A 6775-nucleotide genomic window follows, 5' to 3' on the forward strand; every position below is an offset into this window, starting at 1 on the left:
ACTCCTCACTGTCATTTTGCAGCTGAAGGAATAGCTCCACTGCCATGCGTGATATGCTGGCAACATTCATCAACAAGGTTCTCAACAGCTCAGGCTCCATTTGTAACAGAAATCTCAGAAATCGCGCTGCAGACTCACAATGCCGCCAAACTGCTTGGAATGTGTAGCAAAGCACCACGGGGCATTGGAACAGGAAGCGGAAAGACCCGCACACTTCCTTCCCCTTCCCACAAGCCACAGCGCCAAAATGGGACGAGGTGCTCTGTGGGATAGCGGCCCACAATGCACCACTCCCAACAGCGCTGCAAGTGCTGTAAATGTGGCCACACTGCAGAGCTGGTAGCTGTAAGTGTGGCCACACTGTAGCGCTGGCCCTACACAGCTGTACAAACACAACTGTAACTACCAGCGCTGCAAAACTGTAAGTGTAGCCATACCCTAACATGCAGTTATATGACTAAGGAGCCTTCATGAAAGATAGAAAAGCCATATCATAGAGAGGTAGAAGACACTTTTCTTTTCATTTAAAGTGAAATTCCAGAGTAGGTTACATCTGATAACTCAGAATCAGGATGAGAGATTCTCCCATAAAACCTGCTTCACTAAGTGCTGTCTCATTAGTGTTGTTTACAAAAAAGTTTTAGCTTCTTCATAAAGGGGGGGAAGAACAGCCGACCTTCCCAGAAGTGGCTTTGCCAATTGAGGGAAAATGGGATTTGTACAGTGCTTGGGATCTATTTGAAATCCCCTTCCAGGTCTGTGACACTTTCCCCTCATGCCTGAGTAACTCTGATTGAGGATCAAAGACGCCCAAGCACCATTCCCAAGCATGGACAGCCAAAAATACTACCTCATCGGACACTTTGGGAAGTGAAGAAATATGAAGGAATGAACTGTACATGGCTCAGACACAATGTAACAGTTCTAGGGTGATGGGGTGACTCAGACATTCCGTCCTTCCCCACCTCCTTCCAGCGTCACAGAGCCTGAAATGACCCTTATTTCCCTGACACTGCTCCAGCTCTTCATCATATGTAAATATATTTTAAAATGAGAAAGAAAGTCAGCAAAGTGACTGCTGTACTGCACAATCCAGGGTGATGTGAGAACAACTGGGAATGAGACAATCTGTCCTCAAAGAGGAACATGACGTTTCTAACAATAACTTTGCACTGGGAGGAGGAGTATAAATGTGAATCTCTATTTTTGTTCAGACAAGGAAATGTGACGGTGGTTAGGTCAGATCAGGAGGAAATGTGATAGATAACCCCACCCACTATCCATGGCCCATGTCTTTACTGCAAGAATAGCTGTCTTTTTACATCAGGAAAGTGAACTCAAGCTAGCTAATTCCATGGCAACCACAGTGATGAGACCCAGGTAGATTTTATCTCTATGTAGCTGGTTGAAGACACCCCCCATCTCCCCCACCTGGGGTGATGACATTCCTGGTAGAAAGGACACTCTCCCATGACTCGCAGGGCAATGGAGTTGATAGAAAGGACCACAGGATCCACCCCAAAGACGGGCGAGCTTCAAAAGTGGGCAACTCGTGTATGGGAGCTGAGGGACTACAGTGTGCAAAAGATGCAAACAGCCTTAACACTCACTACCTGGGAACTGTTAAAAGAATCAAAGAAAAAAATTCTTCTAACAGCTCTAGAGAAGGTTTTTATGAAGTTTATCTCCTTTACGGATTCTCTGATGTTTAGAAAGGCCTGAGCTATGAGTGAAGCTTTTCCCACACTCGCAGCATTCATAGGGTCTCTACCCAGTGTGGATTCTGTAATGTGTAATAAGGGTTGAGTTCTGAGAGAAGCTTTTCCCGCATTCACTGCATTCATAGGGTTTCTCTCCTGTGTGGACTCTCTGGTGAGAGATAAGGGAGGAGAAGTGAGTGAAACATTTCCTGCACTCACGACATTCATAGGGTCTCTCTCCTGTGTGCATCTGCTGATGTATAGTACGGTTTGAGCTCCAAGAGAAGCTTTTCCCACACTCACAGCATTCGTAGGGTCGCTCTCCCGTGTGCATTGTCTGATGAGAGATAAGGGCTGATCTCTGAGTGAAGCTTAGCCCGCACTCACTGCATTCATCGGGTCTCTCTCCTCTGTGTATTCGCTGATGCCCACCAGAAACCTCCTTAGCCCCCCAGGGACCCCTCCAGCCTGGATGCAGGTATCTGTGCCCAACACAAACTGACTAAGCACCCCCCCCCGGGAACCCTCCAGCCTGGACCTTGGTATCTGTGCCCCCCCAACACCATAATTCCCCCTGGAAGCCCTATTGCCTGGACGTAGGTATCTCTGGCCCCCACAAACCGCCTAAGCCTTCCAGGGAACCCTACAGCCTAGATGTAGGTATCTCTGCCCCCCAGAAAACCCCTAATCCACCCAGAGATCCCTACAGCATGGACCTTGGTATCTGTGCCCCCCAGGAACTCCCTAAACCCCTCAGGAACCACTCCAACCTGGACATAGATATCTGTGCCTCCCAAAAAACCCTAAGCACCCCAGGGACCCCTAGAGTATGGAGATAGGTATCTCTGCTGTCCGCATAACCCCCTAATCCTACCTCTGGCAGTTTGTTAAACTTTGCACGGCCCACACAGAACCATCCTCAGTGGTTCTTGCCAGCTGCAGGGTTAAGGGTTGGGGGCAAAGTTAAGGTTGCATTGAAGGAGGAGGGGGGCGTTTACATTAACTTCTCATTTCCTGGTTCGCAGAGGTTTGTTTAGTTACCATCTATACCAGAGGTGGGCAAAGTACCCTCCTGCCTCCCTTGTTTTCTTTTCCTTGAGCAGGGTTTCCAGTTTCCAAACCCTCTGTGATCTCACAGCTGGAAGGAGGGGCAGAGCCGTGGGTTCTGGATCTCCAGGGTTCAGTGGAAAACGAGATCCTGAGAAGTCCCTGGACAGGTGAGGAAACATTAAACCAACCCAGAAACTGTAAGTGCGTGAGAGAACCAGCTGGAATTCCCCACAGAGACTCTGTGAGCTCAGGACAATCTCCAGCAGATCTCACTCCTGGCTTCCTACAGATGGTGATTGACAGCTTGGCTGGAGCTGCCTCCCTTCCGACTGAGCGTTTGGATGGGATGTGGGCAGGGCTGGCCTTGGGGAAATGGCACCCGGGGCAAACTTGCATTTTGGTGCCCCTGGCTCCCATGGGCATGGCACTCCCCCATTCCCTCTGTCCCCCATGGGCTCGCCAGGCTCCCGACTCTCCCTTCCCCCCAGCCCCTGCACTGTGCCCCCTTCGCTTCAAATACCTGCTCCCTCCTTCACTCCTAACTTCTGCCCCCTCCTGCCCCTCCCAACACCTATCCCCTCCTGTGCCCCTAAGCCCTTCACTGTGCCCCCTTCACCCCAACCCCTGCCCCTCCCTCCTGTGCCCCTAAGCCCTGCACTGTGCCCCCTTCACCTCAACTCCTTCCCCTCCCTCATGTGCCCGTAATCCCAGGACTGTGCCCCCTTCACTCGTACCCCCTGCACCTCCCTCCTGCACCCTGAACCCCTGCATGGTGCATATCCCCTTCACCCCAAACCCTGCCCCCTTCACCTCAACACCTGCCCCTTCCTGAGCCCCCAACCCCTGCACTGTGCCCCCTTTTCCCCAAATGCCTTTTCCCAGTCCTGCACCCCTAATCCCTACACCCCCTTCAATCTTAACTTCTGCCCCCCTGCACCGCAATCCCTGCCCCCTCCTGAGCCCCCAACCCCTGCACTCTGCCCCCTTTGCCCCTAACCCTTACACCCTTCTGCACCCAAGTGGGGAACCTGACCTAGATGCACAAAGCAGCTGGCATTGCTGCTCACTCCCCCACTGGACTGCTTCTCCCCTGCCCCACGCAGCCCTGGGGGGCTGGGAGAGGGGAGCAAGGAGGACGTCAGGGCTTCCTGCACTCAGGTCACTTTCCCTGCAGGCTGTGTAAGGGGAGGGCGGGAGAGCAGCTGCTCCTGATGTCTCAGCATAGCCCAGGTGGGGAAGTGACCTGGATGCAGGGAGCCCTGGTGTGTGTGTTGTGGGGAGGATATGAAGGAGTGTGTGTATGTTGAAGGGAGTGTTTGAAGGACTATGTGTGTGTGTGTGTGTGTGTTGAAGGGAGTATGTGAAGGACTGTGTGTGTGTGTATGTTGAAGGGAGTGTGTGAAGTACTCTGTGTGTGTGTGTGTTGAAGGGAGTGTGTGAAGGACTGTGTGTGTGTGTGTGTGTTGAAGGGAGTGTGTGAAGGACTGTGTGTGTGTGTGTGTGTGTGTGTGTGTGTGTGTGTGTGTGTGTGTGTGTGTGTGTGTGTGTGTGTTTGCGCGCCTCAGTGAGTGAGAACGCTGTCTCTTTAAGAAAGTTCTCAGGGTCAGGATCCTGAACTAGGCTTGTTCAGACACAAGCAGCTGCCGGTGGCTCCGGCCCCAGAGAGGCAGCAGCACACGCAGATTCCCCCTGTCCCGTCACCCCAACTCAGTGGAAATCGTTTACCGGGGGTGTGAGGGGGACACCCCACCGTCAATCAGCACCTCCCCCTGCAGAGCAGTCAGGAGGATGCTCCCAGTCAGGAGTGGACAGGGGCGACTCCAGGGGTGAACAGAGAGTGGGGAGATGGAGGGACAGGAACAGCAGCAGCTGTACACGTGGAGCAGGGTGGAGGAGGGGCCCCTCTGCTCTGGAGCAGTCACCTGGCTCTGACGCTAGTCGTCCAACTGCTCCCTGCAGCTCAGGTCTCTCCCACTCCCCCACGCAGCTGCTTATCTGCTTCCTGGCTGCTTTCATCATCCCAGCGAGCCTCTCAGCAGCAGGTCAGATGGGAATCCAAACCCTGCACACGGCACCCCCTTGGGTGGGGCACCCGTAGAGCCCACCCTAAAGGCCGGTCCTGGGTATGGAGCAGAATTGATCCCCTCCACTGTCCCCTATGGGGAAGAGTTTGGGGGAATTCAGTCCCCAATTTTTATTTTCTGTCTCTCCAGCACTTACTTGGGTTTCTCTCTGCCTTTCCATCCCCAGTTCTGAGATTTCTCCTCTCTTCTAGCAGGTGATGGGGTGGTGACGGAGAGCGAGGAGCAGAATCCTCACCAGGAAGATGCTGAGCTCGCCGAAGCGCATGGGGAATTACTGCGAAGATCCAAAGGGAGTGTGGCCAGCCCCCGTGATCAGGGAAAAGCTGGTGAAAGTTACCACAGACCAGAGAGAGAGCAGGGAAACCACTCAGAGGAGAGAGTGGATGAACCCATTAATTGTCAGGGAACTCACAGGGACCTCAAGGAAACTACGTCCCAGGAGAAAATCCTCAGGGAAAAGAGAGAGAATACATGTAGTGAGTGTGGGAAAATCTTCAGTTACCGTTCAGCCCTTATTCGACATCAGATAATCCACACGAAAGAGAGACCCTACGAATGCTGTGAGTGTGGGAAAAGCTTCAATCATCCTTCAGCCCTTAGTAGGCATCAGCGAATACACAGAGGAGAGAGATCCTATGAATGCTGCAAGTGCGGGATAAGCTTCACTCAGAGATCAGCCCTTATCTCTCATCAGACAATGCACACGGGAGAGCGACCCTACGAATGCTGCGAGTGTGGGAAAAGCTTCTCTCGGAGCTCAAACCTTACTATACATCAGCGGATCCACACAGGAGAGAGATCCTATGAATGCCATGAGTGCGGGAAACATTTCACTCACTTCTCCTCCCTTACCTCTCATTAGACAATGCACGCAGGAGAGCGACCCTATGAATGTTGTGAGTGTGGGAAAAGCTTCTCTCGGAGCTCAAACCTTACTATGCATCAGAGGATCCACACAGGAGAGAGACCCTATGAATGCAGTGAGTGCGGGAAACGTTTCATTCACCTCTCCTCCCTTATCTCTCACCAGAAAGTCCACACGGGAGAGAGACCCTATGAATGCAGTGAGTGTGGGAAAAGCTTCTCTCAGAGCTCAACCCTTATTACACATTACAGAATCCACACCGGGCAGAGACCCTATGAATGCTGCGAGTGTGGGAAAAGCTTCACTCATAGTTCAGGCCTTTCTAAACATCAGAGAATCCGTAAAAGAGATAAACTTCATAAAAACCTTCTCTAGAGCTGTCAGAAGATTTTTTTCTTTAATTCTTTTGACAGTTCCCAGATAGTGAGTGTTAAGGCTGTTTGCATCTTTTGCACATTGAGGTCCCTCAGCTTCCACACATGAGTTTCCCACTTTTGAAGCTCGCCCGTCTTTGGGGTGAATCCTGTGGTCCTTTCTATCAACTCCATTGTCCTGCGAGTAATGGGAGTGGGTGTCCTTTCTATCAGGAATGTCATCACCCCAGGTGGGGGAGATGGGGAGTGTCTTCAAGCAGCTATGTTGAGATAAAATCTACCTGGGTCTCATCACTGTGGTTGCCATGGAGTTAGCTAGCTTGAGTTCACTTTCCTGATGTTAAAAGACAGCTATTCTTGCAGTAAAGACTTGGGCCATCGATAGTGGGTGGGGTTATCTAACACATTTCCTACTGATCTGACCTAACCACCGTCACATTTCCTTGTCTAAACAAACCTGGAGATTCACATTTATACTCCTCCTCCCAGTGCAAAGTTATTGTTAGAGACGTCAAGTTCCTCTCTGAGGACAGATTGTCTCATTCCCCGTTGTTCTCACATTACCCTGGATTGTGCAGAAGAGCAGTTATTTTGTTGACTTTTTTCTCATTTAAAATATATTTAAATATGATCATGAACTGGAGCAGTGTCAGGGAAATAAGAGTCATTTCAGGCTCTGTGACACTGGAAGGAGGTGGGGTG

General features: G+C 51.3%; 1 pseudogene; it reads left to right on the top strand.

Moving 5' to 3' along the window:
* Positions 1–1485: 1485 nt before the first annotated feature.
* Positions 1486–6414, top strand: LOC115658832 (annotated as a pseudogene).
* The last annotated feature ends 361 nt before the right edge of the window (positions 6415–6775 follow it).

Source organism: Gopherus evgoodei, chromosome 10, assembly GCF_007399415.2.
Source record: "Gopherus evgoodei ecotype Sinaloan lineage chromosome 10, rGopEvg1_v1.p, whole genome shotgun sequence".
Lineage (NCBI taxonomy): Eukaryota > Metazoa > Chordata > Testudines > Testudinidae > Gopherus > Gopherus evgoodei.